We start from the raw sequence: 14,535 nt of genomic DNA on the forward strand, positions 1-14,535 counted from the left end.
TTTCTTGATGTGTTTCTTGCGACTGCAGTGTAATGTTGGTGTAAGTAGCAGTTAATATCCTGCAGACAATTTGTCTGTCATTCCCTCAGAAAAGGTGGTTTCTCAGATGGGAGTTGCCCAGGGTAAGTTTTATTTCCATTGCCTTGGAAATGGAATTGATTTCCTTGAGCTTCAACAAATAAACATTTTCAAACAGCTGTTACCCCGAAACCACCGAGCTCATTCCTCCTGTCACTCACACCAGCAAAATCAGGATTAATTCTCCTGCGGCAGGTGACCCTGTAATGCAAAATACACAGAAAGAATCAGTAATTTGATATATCAGAATCCCATTTTTGGGGAGAGAGACAGAGGAAAAGGTCTGAAGCTTTTAGCAGTGAGGAGTTGCAGCAGTTTGGGACCTGTTGTCTCTGAAAGAGAACCCCTGTCACATGCTTGGCTCAGCCACAGTCACTGCACTGCTCCTGCTCCTTCCCCTTGCCCTTCCAGCTGCCAGGAGGCTCTCAGCAGGGCAGCTGTCAAGGGCTTTAAAGAGTGAAACAAAATAGCAATGGAAAGAAAGTAAAGATTTTAAATAAATAAATAAATAAATAAATAAATTTCCCCCCCGACAGTGGAGGAAAAAAAAAGTGTATTTCAGAGCTGAAGCACAAATTACTCACCTGACTCTTTATCTTATTGTTATTCTGGCTTCATTCTAATGCAGTTCCTTGCTGTTCAATATCAGTTTATAAAGCTGTGTTTGCTGACCCCCAATAACTAACAAATCCCTCTGTGCAGCTCGATGAATGAATTCCGGTTTGTGGTAGTGCAAATGCTGATGGCTGTTCAGTGAATACATAACACATTAACCATTAAAGAGTCGTGGGTTAGAAGAATAAAAGGAATTGATGTGTTTCTGTGATACATTACTCATTATTTCTGGTAGCAGTGTTATATACAGTTTTTCATATAGACTATGACGTGCTCTTTGGCCAGCCTTGTTCATGTCAGTGAAAGAAAGGCTTTGGTGATCAATTGTCTCATTTAGAAAATACTATTTTATTGTTAATTTCAATACATGGGGTGGCACTACAGAGACACATCTACAGAAAGTGTCTTGAACATTTCTGGAATGCCACTGTGCAGGTGGAGAAGTGAAAACACAGAAACATTTGAGAATTGTTGGTGGATTGATTGTGGAATTCATTTCTACCTCAGTTTTTCAGAGCTACAATTCATTGACCAGAGTGTGCTCCAGGAGCCAGGGCTGGAGTAAATCACTGCAGCTCTGCTGCTCCGTGTGAGCTGAGGAGCTCCAGCTTTGTCCCAGGGGATGGATTGAGTGGAGAGGCTTCATCATCTTCTGTGAGGCTTGATGGGGTTTGTGTCTGTGCTTCAGAATTCTTGAGTGAGACAATGAATAGAACCTTTACTGTTGAAGTGCTGAATTGTTTGTTTGTAGCTGCAAACAAAGAGGTTTCTCAGTGCCAACTTGAACCCTCTTTATCTCTTGCTCTCACACACATAACTTAAAGACTTCATATTTAAAATCTACTAACTTTTTTTTATGTGTTCAGGGCTTCTGTTGCTGTTTCTCACTCTAAGAACAGGGATTCGTTTTCAGTTAAATAGAATTGACTTGACTGCAATTCACTTCAAATAACATGAGTAGTGATCAGAATTTTTGTTATTATTTTTGCATTGTTTGGGGAGACTGAGCTATTACAGACACCTGAGTGGAGACAGCAATTACAACACCTTAAACACATCAGAGGCACCAGCATGTCACCTGTTCTGATGACACCAAGTTCTCTGAGAGAAAGAAAAATCCTTCATAGATATGTTTTAGTTTTATTTTTTTTTTCTTTGATATTCCAAGTGCATAAAGTTATTGTAAGAACCTGGGTAACATGTGGCAATTTAATTTAGAAGATTAATTTTTTAGACTCAACCAATAATCCTTTGGGTCATATTCCAAGCACAGAAATGTGTGTGCAAAGAAAAGACGTTATGAAGGGATGTCAAAACTGTCACGTCCACTGGTGGTATCTTCCTGGTATATCCCATTTTAAGGGTTCTCTGGGTTTTGGTTTGGTGGTTTGGGTTTCTTTTTATTACCATACATTTTAAACTCTAAAAGCTACGCTTTAGACTATTTTCTTTTGTTACATTGACCTTTGCATCCCTCAGCCAACAGAAGGAATTTAATCAAAAGGGATTCTCCTTCAGCTGGCTAGACTATTGTTTTCAGGTTATATAGTAACTAAGGCTCGGTATCCTACAACTCAAATCTAGCTTTCATTTCTATTTCATATTTTCAGAATCTTTTGCTAAGCAATCATATTTATAAGATTTCCCTGATTCATCTTTCCCAACAGTTGTCATTACTCAGGCTCTTAATATACATTTGAATGGGCCCTGAGCACAGAGTGCTGCACACTCCTTGCAATGGGTGCAGGAAATCTGACCTCCTCACACACTGCTGCTGTTTGTTTTCCCTAATTAAACGTTCCATGTGCAGAAATCCATACAACTGCCCTCAATGCAGGCTCTAAGTGAAACAAACACCTGCCAGCAGTGGTTTGGGCACAGCTAATGCTGCTGATTGAGACAGGAGCATCATCTCTCAGGTTTCCTTTTGGCACTAATTTCCACAACTTGTGGTAGTGTTATATTAATATCAGTGCAGAGACATGGATGTTCTCCTGTAAAATTGATCAGACTTAGCCACAGTGGTCCCAACGTTGAAATAAACCTCATTTGCCTACTCTGAAACAAGGACAGAGGGTTATCCCCCACCTGCTTCACAGATGGGCAGTCTGTGGGTTAATAAAATATAAATACAGGTGGCATCCATCACCTTACCTGGACATAGTATTGAGTGAAATTATCAATTCCCAAAGCAGCATGAGAGAAGATTTAATAATGCTCCAATTTGTTGAATATGTCCTTGCATTTTCTTTTTTTTTTTTTTTCTTCATTTTTTTTTTCTCCTGTTTCAAGTTGACATCTCAGAAATCATTTAATCTAAAAACAGTTCTTGGAAAACTGAATGGTGACCTGTAGTGTGAGGAGGGATAACTTCCCAATAACACAGGGGGAAAATCTGCTCTCATCATTCATTCACCTGGGGCTAATTTTAAAGGTGATTTACTAAAAGGTTCTTTCAGAAACCTGAAACCAAAGTGCTGGAGCTCCTCCTTGGCCCAATGCAGGGTTTGAGACATGCAGGGTGATGTTAAAAGTGTTAATTTCAATGGTCAGGAGGCCCAGTGGAAGCAAATTGAAACATCTTCAATTCCAAGCCTGTCCTCGTGTACCCAAACTCTCCTGCTTCCCAGTCACAGGTTCTTCAGGTGTGCAATTCCTGCTGTGCTTTAGTAGGAAGAAGGATTTTCTTCTCTCAGACAAGCAGCCCTGTAAACACCAGACAGGATGAATCATGGTTTCTTAGAGATTTGTAATTTGCTGTCAAGTGTCAGAACCGAGTGAAGCTTTTCCCACAGATTTGAAGAAATTTCTCAGCTGCTCAGATTCCCCAGTGTGGGCCATGAAGTGAACTCTTTCCTCAGTGAGGCATTAGGAGGATAATAAGGTTTGTGCCCTCAAAACAGTTGCCTGTTTTCCCTAAAATTTAATTTTCATAAAATTTTAATTTTTCATTGAATTTAATTTTCACTGTGGCTTCTCTGTTCCTTTGAATTAAATTAATCAAAAGCTTAAAAACATTAGTAAAGTGGACTGGTAGAGAGACTCTCTGCAGCTTCCTCATGGACCTACTGGCCCTTACCTTTCAAATGGCAATTTGCAAAAAAGCCCAAAGTTGTACTGCTATTGCCATTAAAACCAGCAGCAGAGACAATTGACTTATTGTTCTCATCTCTACATGACAAGAGGAGCATAAATCAAAGCACAGTGAATTAAAGGTATCTGCAGTTCTGTTTAGAATTGGGATGTCAGTATTGATTTCTTAAATATATGTTTGTTTCCTTTTTTTTTTTTTGTTTAATGCTGAAAGTCACATAAAGAGCTCTTGATAAAAAAAAAAAATCTCATTATTAAAAGCCAGTTGTGTGTGAGCTACATTCATATGATTTTTTTTTTTTGAGGAGCCACAGAAAAAGTCAAACACATCACTGTAATACACAATAAATAATCTGGGTTTTATTGAAATGGTTTTGGGTGTTTATCAGCTAATGATGATCCTTTGCAAGGGTAATCAGCTTTCATACCCATAACTGCAAACATGTGAAAACTGAGACAAAACTGTAAGACTGGCTCAGACAGATTTTAATCAAATAAACATGACTGAGTTCACAACTAGGATGGAAAATTCACCATTTACTATAACAAAACCAGAATTCTATGCAAAAACCCCTAAGAGTGCAGTCTTAAATTAGGAGAAATGATAATTTGAGGATATGCATCCCAGCACATTGAATAATTAATACTTTGGGGGGTTATTTATGTATTCCCCATTTCAGGTGAGGAAAGACACCTTAATATAAAAGCAGTTTGTCTCACCCCATTGTCATATATTTAAGAACACATTGAGGTTTCTCACTGTCATCTTTTTAATAGATATGAGAGAGACCATGTGTAATATAAAAGAGGTAATTTAGGATAAAAACTCTGCTTAGGATTACATTTGTAGTTGAAAAAGGTGGATGAGTGTGTGCAAGTGCTCAGGTCTGTGTTTACCTTACTGGTATAAATGCAGCTGCTGGTAAACAACTGTATTTTAAAAAATCTCTTTTTATGGTCATACCAAAAGGATGGACAGGGACAGGACAAAAAGTCAGGAATAATGGACTGATGAGTTTTTTATAATACAGAATTTGTAAAAAACCTCATATCAACATACAGCTTTTCTGCAAAATATTCTGGATATTTGTTTTTAGTGTCAGATACTCCTATTGTAAGGATAATTAGCATAAATATCACTTTTCCTAGAGAAATGGCAATTTATTAGCAGAAAAATAGGCTCCTAAGCAGACAAGTAAACTAAATGATGTTTTGAGCCAATATGAGCTCTCTCCATGCCAGGGTTAAAGCTGACAGGAGTGGGAAAGGGAACATCCAGTTCTGTTGCCTTGTCTACACATTCTGGTTCTGGGCAGATGACTTGTTTTTGCATTCCTGTCGAGCCATTACTAAATTATTGTAAAAACATTTCATAAACTATTCATGCACAAAAATTGGGCTCATGTAGAATCAGTCATTCTCCAAATGGGATTATGTGAGCCTTTAAAATATCACTCCAAATTAAATTTCTTCACCCACCCCTAGGAAGGAAATCAGCCCTCTGATTGTTTCCGTGGCTCTGCCCTGGACTCACTCCAACAGGTCAGGATCTTGTCTGTGCTGAGCTCTGCAGGTGATGTCTCACCTGGGCAGGGCAGAGGGGCTCTTTCAGCCTGCTGGCCACTGGTGAAGCTGTGCTGGCTGTCCTGAGTCACCTCCCTCTTCTCCATGTGCCTTAGTAGGAGGATCTGTTCCAGGATTCCCCCACAGAGAGGTGGGGCTGGCAGGGTGGCAGCTCCCAGGGTCATCCTTTCAACCCTTTTTAAAAATGGGAGCAATGTTCCCCTTTTTCCAGCCACCTGGGACTTCCCCTGACTGCCATGACTTTGTGAGTATCATGGTGAGTATCTTAGCAGCTGCATCAGCCAATTTCCTCAGGACTCTGGGGTGCATCTGATACCTTAACTTCGAGCTTTCATGTTTTTCAGATTCTGTGCTGCCCAGGGGTGCAGTTTTGAGCCTCACATTCAGTGTCAGTCAGCTCTGCACAGAGTAGAGAGACAAAACAAATCCTTGTCCTGATGAAGACCAAGGACAACTTTCAGGCTCAAAAGCACAAACAAGGGTGGACTGAAGAGAGAAAACAAGAAGGATGAGACTTCATCATCTGAAGTCGTAATTGGACAATTAAACCCCAATATGCAAATGGACCAAAACTTACAAAAGTGTGAGACCTCATGACAGGTCATCCATTTTGTGACCATTTTGGGTCCACCTTGGGTGTAGCCCTGGTCAGGCTCTTGTCCTGCCCAAAGTGTGTCCTTAAAGGCCTTTCAATATATACCTACTTTACTCTCTTAGCTCTGTCCAGTCTGTGTTCCAGGTCAGCCTTCCCAAGGCGTCAAATCTCATTGGATCCCTTAGACTTGTGCATGTTTGGGTTCCTCAGGTGGTCCCAAACCTCATTTCTCTGTCACCAGGAGGGATTTTGCTTCCCCAGTCTTTCCCTCCTCTGGGAAGAGGTTGCTATTGAACACTGATGCAAAAAAGTTGTTGGGTACCTCAGTTTCTTCTCCTGTCCTGTTGCCAGTTTGCCAGTCTTGCTTGTCAGGGGGATGCACTTTCAGGGGGATGCACTTTCTGTGACCTCCCCTTTCTGGCTGATGCACCTCTACAAACTCTTTTTATTATTCTTTGCATCCCCTGCCAAGTTCATCTCCATCCACATTGGGCAGCTAAATAAAGCTGGTTCCATCCAACTTGCAAGTTATGTTTCTTCAGGGATCAGTGATTATAATTTGTGCTTTGTTTATACCCTGGGGTGTCTGATATCACACTGCTAATGCCTTCAGAGCTTCTGTTAATGTCTTGAACTTTCCTGAGTTCCAACACAGTCCCCTCCTTTTTCTTGAACAGCTGTCAAAATACAGCTCCCTGATAATATAACTAAGGTTTAATTCTCCCAGCCTAGTCAGGCATGCCTCCATGTTCCAGGGTCACGGAGCAGTTTGCCAAAATAGTGGACTGTTATTAGATAGATGGATTGCTTTGGTAACTGCTTGCTATTAATATGTATTAATTACAGCACTGCCAGGGGTATGTTGTCAAAATTGCTTTATGGGATCGACTCGCACACATTGCAGTGTTGTAAATCTTGTTTCCACAGGACACCAACTGCCCTCTTGCTCTTTGGATATTTCGGGATACATTGCTCATAATTCAGGATGAGTTTTAGTAGCAGTGGCCTTGGTTGCAATTGACCAGAAAGGATAAATACACAAAACTTACTGAGTTTTGTTGATGTACCAGACTAAGAAATTCTTTTGGCCATTTTGCACACTTTGGAATGGAACAGTTGCTGTTGGGTGAAGGTTCTGTTGTCTGTGACAATGTGTCTGACATTTCAGAGACATTTCTGTAGTTTTTGTTGTGTTCCTCTGCATTCTTTGTTTGTCTGCTGGTGTTTCACAGTGAATAGGCCAGTACTGGAGGAATAATGTCTGAAATCCTTTACCTATTATCAAATTAAATAGAAAAGTAACCCAATCCTGCTAACAGAGGTGAAGAAGCCCTGAGATGGGTCTTTGGTCTCTTACCTCTACAGAAGGAATTCTTGTAGTTCGGCATTTTACCTTTGCTCTCTGTGAAAGGAGGAAAAAAGTGTATACCAACATGATATAAAATGCAGTTTTACCTGTAACTCAGAAAGTCAGTAAATGAAATTAATCACTTTTATCTAGGCTATCTAAACTCAGCAATCATGTGAGTGCCATGGTTTAGAACAGGTTGTCTACTCCGTGATCCACCTGAAGAGATGAAGAGCAGGGAACAGATCCCCTGCATCTTCACAAGCTGCTCTCCTGTAGGAGAAGGACTCATTGCATTCTATCACTGCAATGATAGCACTGCAATTCTATCACTATATTGCTCAAGGCCAGTTAAAATTGAAGTACAAATCTGGTCTTAACTAAGTCCTGCACTTCTTTGTGGCTTACTCCAGCTGTTCGCTGTTTATTTCTTCAGCAATGGGTGCCCATGTAAAGAGAGAAAACTCAGAAATTACATCAAGGTAGTGAGCAAATGATTGAAGGGAGGAAGCTGAGTGCCCACTCCTCTTCCCAACTGCTGAGGAAGTGAACCTCAGGAAGGAACTCCTTTCCTGCTGCTCTTATCTGTGGGCTCCCCACTGCTTCTATCATTTAGTTCTATCCCAGCTAATGGCTCACAAACACACCCTTAAGAAAACAAGGAAGGATCTTCCATAATTCCTTAGGGAGTTTCCAGTGACAGCACAAACCGTTTCCACTGGTTTCAGTTATGGGGATTAACATCCACACCCACTTTGTTAAAGTCCTTGAATTTATAGATCCAGTGGAACAGAGAACTACTGAAAAATGTGGATTTTTAGTTGTGAGATTGGATCTTCAGGTAGGAACTGGGGCAGTTGCTGTCAGGCCCATTGGTTCCAGCTGAGAATGCAGTTGATCGTTCTGGGCAGTGCTCCACTCCAACAGCATTGCTTGAATAATTTTATAAACAAAAGTATAGTAAAACTGAAACCTTGAAAAAAAACTGAAAAAGAAAAAAAAAAGTGTAAATGAAGTATTTTCCAGAATTATTTTTCTCAGGTTTAAATTGGAAAAATATCTTGAGACAATCACCTGCTTTCTTCTTTAATCAATTTGCTCTCTCCTGTTTTCCATAGAGAATTCTTAGGATGATCCTGCTGAGAAATCACAATGACCTGGAAAGACGGTCTAAAATCAGAGGTTGTCCCACTCTTCTTCTAGAAGGTCTTTAGACACAGTGGGGAGTTTGCACTCAGGCACATTTATCACAGTTGAGGCTCATCAGTGTGGTGTAAAAACTTGACCTGTTTCAGGAAGACAGAGTTTTGTGATCAAATTCCATATATAAAGTGAAAGGAGAGATGGTATTTACTTCTACTATTTTTTTTTAATATCTGAAATCATTATTATTGTCTGATATGAAAAGTAAAGGATCAAACATAGTGTGATGCCTTTCTCTTCTGTTCTTCACAGGCAGCTCTATAACTGAACATGAGCCAGTCAGTGTTGGCTTCTTTTCAGTTATGGAAATAGTTAAGTAGAAGGACTTTTTAAGGTACTTCATTTTTTATCTCCTTTTTATTCCATCCTTATGGGCCATAATTGTGGCATGCACCGGAATGGTCCTGGAAAATGAAGGAGATTCAGAGTGATTTAACACCACTTCATTGAAATAGTATAAAATTAGGATCTTTTCATTTAGAGTTGAGCTTTCTGTACACATGAGGCTCCCAACACGCTTAAGTTTCCATCAGAAATCTCAGACGAAGACCCACTGAATTTATTGAAGGCTGAGGTACTTGGAACATCACCAAAAGCAGAAATATTTTACAGCTCTTCCAACTAAATCTTATACAGAGCAAGTCTGGAGGGAGTTAGAGTGAGTGAAAAAGCCTCATTCCTATAGTGAGTATGAGAGAAAATGCTGTTGACCTTTTGAGACTGAAAAGAGGTTTTCATAGGTTCAGTGGGCAGCATACAAGACACGAAATAAAACATTCAACTGTTGTGCTTGAAGTGCTCTGTAGCTTTCTAACATCCTGCTGGTACCAGTCTCCTTAGATACATATTGTAAATGTCTGAGCAGTTCGTGTTAAATATGTTCAGGGTTTGGTGCTGAAAATTTCAAAGCAAACATCAAACTCTGTAAATCAGTTCATTATTAATTCATAAAAGAAATACCTTTTTTTAGTACTTTGCATGCAGTTAGATTATTTAATATATGTGAAATTCATGGACAGGTGAACTTAAAAATCCATCTCTTATTTAGAGAAGTGACTGGTTAATATAAATGAGGGAAAATTGGCCATATTATCCAGTATGAGGTTCCCTCCATGCCATATGGAGTAGGCTGTGAGGGAGAGGCCACAGTCTAATATTTTCATGGCAGTACAAGCTGGCACTGCAGTGCCTGACGAAGAACGGGAATCTGCTGCAATGTGTACTCTCAGTGACATTTTGATTTTTTTTTTGGCACTTGTTTGTGTATGTGCAAAAACATCCTGTCTAGTGATAAATAGAGTTTTGCTCATAATAGAATGCTTGACTGAGTACAGCGAGGATAAATAAGTTGAAGATCTTGGGCAACTTGGCTTCAACTCTGCTCTCCTTTGGAAAAAAAATCCTATTTGTGGCTCCATGAATATCACTGGGCTGCCTACAGCAGTACCAACATTAATATATGTCAGAGTTTTGAAGGATTCCGAGATTGAAACAATATCTGGATAAATTACAAAGTGAATGGATAAATAATTATAAATAGTTGAGACACCACAGCTCAGCAAGTTACGTCTCATCAGCTGGACATGATAATTGATTATTTGCTTGGCTTTAGTCCCCTGTGAGAAGTCTCTGACTAAACCAAACTTCAACTCAAGCTGAATCACCTAAAAAGTTTCAGCTTCTCAAATGTGTGGTGTAGACATATAAGTTCAACAGTGTCTTGGGTTTGTGTAAATTACTCTGCATTTTCCTAAATAAAGAACAATTTCTTGTATTTTTTTTATTCCTATTACTTCCACCAGTTAATTACAGTGAAAACAAATAAATAGAAAAAGTGAATAAAACTCTTTAAGAAGAAATCACATATTTACAAAAAATATGGAAAACTAAGATAGGAAAAGATTCTGTTCTCTAACTTTGAATAGTTAAATGGTTGGGGAAGCTGAACAGAGCCTTTTCAGTATCATTTCTTCTAACAATTTATGGTGAGAAAAAAAAGAATAAAATGAAAATGTTAAAAAATAGAATATTCTGCACCTTTTTCATTGCTATTATTCTTTTGTTATAGCTTATTCTGCTCCATTTTTTATACATTTTTGCTCTAAGGAATAGATTTTTCTTTTGGACCTTTTCACTTAGCTTGAATTCCAAATGGCCATGTTAAATCTTTGAATTTCATTTTGAACCAGAAGACAATGGATTTTGGTAGTCAGAAGAGCACAATACGTCTTGATAGTCATAGTTACCTTTAATAACACACAGGCCTCAAGTCAAAAATGGAAATAATCTCATTTAAAACCACAATGAAAGATAACTACACCAGATTTTAATCAGTGTAAAAATGAAGTAAATTGATATGAAAGATCCTTGATTACTTTTATAGTTTGAAGAGCAATTTTGTGGCAGAAATAAAGTTTTCTTGTTCTAAGGTCACTACAAAGAGCAATAAAAATTTGCATTAGAAACAAAGTCATTCCCCATGCCAATCCAGCAAGAAACTGAGGCTGAAATACAAAACAATACAGACAGATAAATTTTAAAATAACTGATCCTGTATATATTTTAAATAATTGAAACTGATGGAACTGATTGCATGATTAAAGACAGACATTGGCAAGGTGCAGAAATGCATCTTGGCCTATCAGTACCACGGACAGAAATTCATATGGAGGAGTTGGTTCCTGCTTTTTCACATCCCCAGTTCTGGGGCTGGTTCAGTGGATTTGGTGATTACAGAAAAACGCAGCATCACTGGAGCTGGATGTTTATCTTCTTGCTCATTACCTCTCCATGCTCTACAAGGACAGGTTTAAGGTGTTCAGCAAATGTTTTGATGGTCCAAGAGCAGCTTAGCAGACCTGAAATTCTGGACAATAATATTCATCTACAAAGTAGTTTCACTGTTATTAAGTTCTCCACGTGTTTTTGAGAATGGTTCACAGTTCATTGATTTTGGTATTTAAAATGTGTTCCTTGATATAAATACTCTTCAGAGAGATCACATTGGTCTCAATACAATCTTAAATTCTGTTTAGGCACTCAGTGAGTTCAGTGTGCTCAAGGAACTTGGTAAACAGTTAAAAAAAATAAAAAAATTAACTACCTGGTTGCTTCCATAGCCTCTGAGGAAACTTCCCCTTCAATGCTTTGGTGGACACAGAGTATTTGAAATGCAAAGGTAAAGGCTTCAAATCAAAGTTGTGGTAAATTGGCAGCTGCACTAATACACAGCCTTTTTATTTTCCTTTCCAAGCTCTCTGCTCCAGCCAGCCCAGGAGTGGCACATTAAGGAAATTCCCACCCTCAAAAGTATCTGTGTTCTTCACAAAACATGTTCTGTTAAATATACTCATGCAAAACAGCTTAGAATGCACCATTTTTTATTTCACTAATACTTTTTTCAACAATCATCAGGGGCAACTGTAATCTAATTTAAGTAATAAACCAGACACCTCTAGAGGATGAGTCAACCAGGCACCTGGAACAACCCCCTCCCTTTTTTTATCCATTGTCCAAAAGGATCAGTTTGGCACCTAATCCCAATGTCTCAGCTAAATGGGGTGCAATTCTGTCTTCTTTTTTTTTTTAATTCGTAGGTCTAGGTAGGAAAAATATCTGAAGTTGCTGAATTTATAATAAGCTAAAGCAGGGGGAATTACCTTGTGGTTTCTATCAAGTAAGAGCATGCATGTGGGCCTTGCTGTGCCAAGAATATTAATTGATGGTGACTTGACTGTGTGTTTGATAACAAAGTCAATCAAAGTAATTAAAATGTGAGATATCCAGTGATTGAGTGCACCTAAAGCTTGTGTTCCACAGATTCGTGCTTGTGCACTGAAACACAGGCTTGAGCAAGTAAAGGCTATTTCTTGCCATCTCTTAAAAAATTAAGTTTTGGGTAAAGTCATAGGCTTGTAGTGCTGAATTCAATTTTATCCAGATTGCATCTGCCATTGTGGAATTTGCTTATCTCTATGTTTATTTGACATAATCAGATCTTGCTGTGGTGCAGGCTGGCACACTCCCTGCTGGATTGTGGAATAGTTTTGCTGCCTGACTGCTGATGATACAGGGCTAGATTTATGCAAGGCTTGAAGTATACCACAGAAACTATTAAACTTTGGATTATACATGATGTGTATCATTATTTCTTTTAAACAGGTAACTGTAATGCTCTTTGATATATATTTAATGCAGCAATAGTTACATTTGTACTCTTGTGTTGATAATAACACCCAAAACAATGTACTGAACTCTATTTTACAAAAAAGGGGAAAAAGAGATTTCTCTGCTTGTGTCTGTATCCTTCTCAGAAAAAGGGCACTTTACAACATCCAAATATTATCTCATTGGAATCTATTTAATGAGTAATTAACAGACACAGAGAAGAAATAAGTTTAATTTTTGCAGATTATTATCTGCATTCTTCCCTTCCAGAGAAACTCAAAGACCTGCTTTGTGGTTTGATGGCCATTTCATGGCACCCAGCCCCATTCAGCCACGTATTTCTATCTCCAAAAAAGTAAATGTTACATCTGAAGCCTTGGGACAAGTTCTCATCAAGTTAATCAGAAATTATAAGGGCAGTCTGAAAAGCCACTTAGTTCCAATACAGGAAGGTGGCTCTTGCTAAACTTAGTATCATTTACTAGTTTTTAAAGTCTGTAATTTCCACTCACGTTAATGAATTCCAAATATTATCCTGCTTAGCTGTTGTTTCTGGTGAAGATGAAAGTGTTCTGTTTGATGTGTGCAAAGAGTGACTACAGAAAATGGTAAATTAATTGGAAGATGTCAGCTCAGGAGAGTGTTTTTGACATGAGGGCTGTAAGGCTGTTAACAAACAGACCAACTTATTTGTCTCATCATGAAATGAAAATGAAAATCACAACATTACGATAAAATCTTGACTAGGAAATGCCTGCAAGACTCTTTGAAGCCTTGGGTTCTTTCTTTGCCTGGGCTTTGGCACTGTGATTTATGCAAACCACACTGCACAGAACTGGAAGTGAAATAGGTTCTATGCAGAACAGATGGATCAGGGCTAAGGCAGGGATGTGCACTGCAGATGAGAACAGATTAATACCACAAGGGGAGACTGGAGGAAAATTGGAAAGATGGGGGCATTTGAACTAATTCATGAATCATTTCCAACTGATAGCTGTGCCTTCAGGCACAGTGAATAATATCAAGGAAGCATATTTAAAAATTTATAAGTTTGTTTTAATAAAGATTAGAATAAAGAGCTATAATCTTGGATGATTAAAAAATATCCTGTATTCCCCCATCCTCAAATTTACCTTAGTGATTTAAATATCACAGTGTGCACTGGGACATGAATTGCTGTTTGGAAAACCCAGAGCAGATTCATGGAGTTGGCACAAAGCTTTTGGGAATGGGTTTTTTGGAAGAGCTGCCTGAGCTGGGACAACTTGCTCCTCCACTTGAATCCAAGCCACAGAGATGCAGCTCTGCTGTGTCTGGAGATGTGGTCTGATTTCTAGATCTCATTCTGATGTCTCTCCAAGTCTTTATCTTACCCAAATAGCCTTCAGTCTTAGAGGTTCACACTTCCCAAAGCTGTGCCAGGGCAAGTAAATGTTGATTTAAAGATCTTTGAACAAGATCTTCAGACCTATATTACAGAACAAGGTTTCAACAGAGTTATTTTACATCTCTAAGTTACTTAACTGGATATTTTACTGCAGGGCAGACAAACACGTAGAAATAAACAAGTCCACCTGAAAATTAAAATTATTTTAACGTGCACAAAACCATAAGAAACAATGGAGATATTTGGGAGATATGTAACTGGCCAGTATCAGTGAAGGTATCAGTTTTGATTAGGGGTTGAAAAATATGATTCTATGTGTTAGGATATAAAAAATCCTTCCTTTTGCCAAGCTCAGAGTGTATGGATGAGCCTGATTACCTACATTAATAATGAATATAGTTCATAAGAGGAGAAAGAAACTGAGAAAAGGAAATGTACAGATAAATGTCTGGATGTTCTGCATTC

General features: G+C 38.7%; 1 protein-coding gene across 2 annotated transcripts in view; it reads left to right on the forward strand.

The window, feature by feature from the left end:
* CTNNA2 (catenin alpha 2) overlaps positions 1 to 14,535 on the forward strand; it is a 470,001-nt gene that overhangs the window by 391,566 nt on the left and 63,900 nt on the right. The window lies entirely within an intron of this gene.

Source organism: Zosterops lateralis (assembly GCF_965231275.1).
Source record: "Zosterops lateralis genome assembly, chromosome: 5".
In the NCBI taxonomy this organism is placed as follows: Eukaryota; Metazoa; Chordata; class Aves; order Passeriformes; family Zosteropidae; genus Zosterops; species Zosterops lateralis.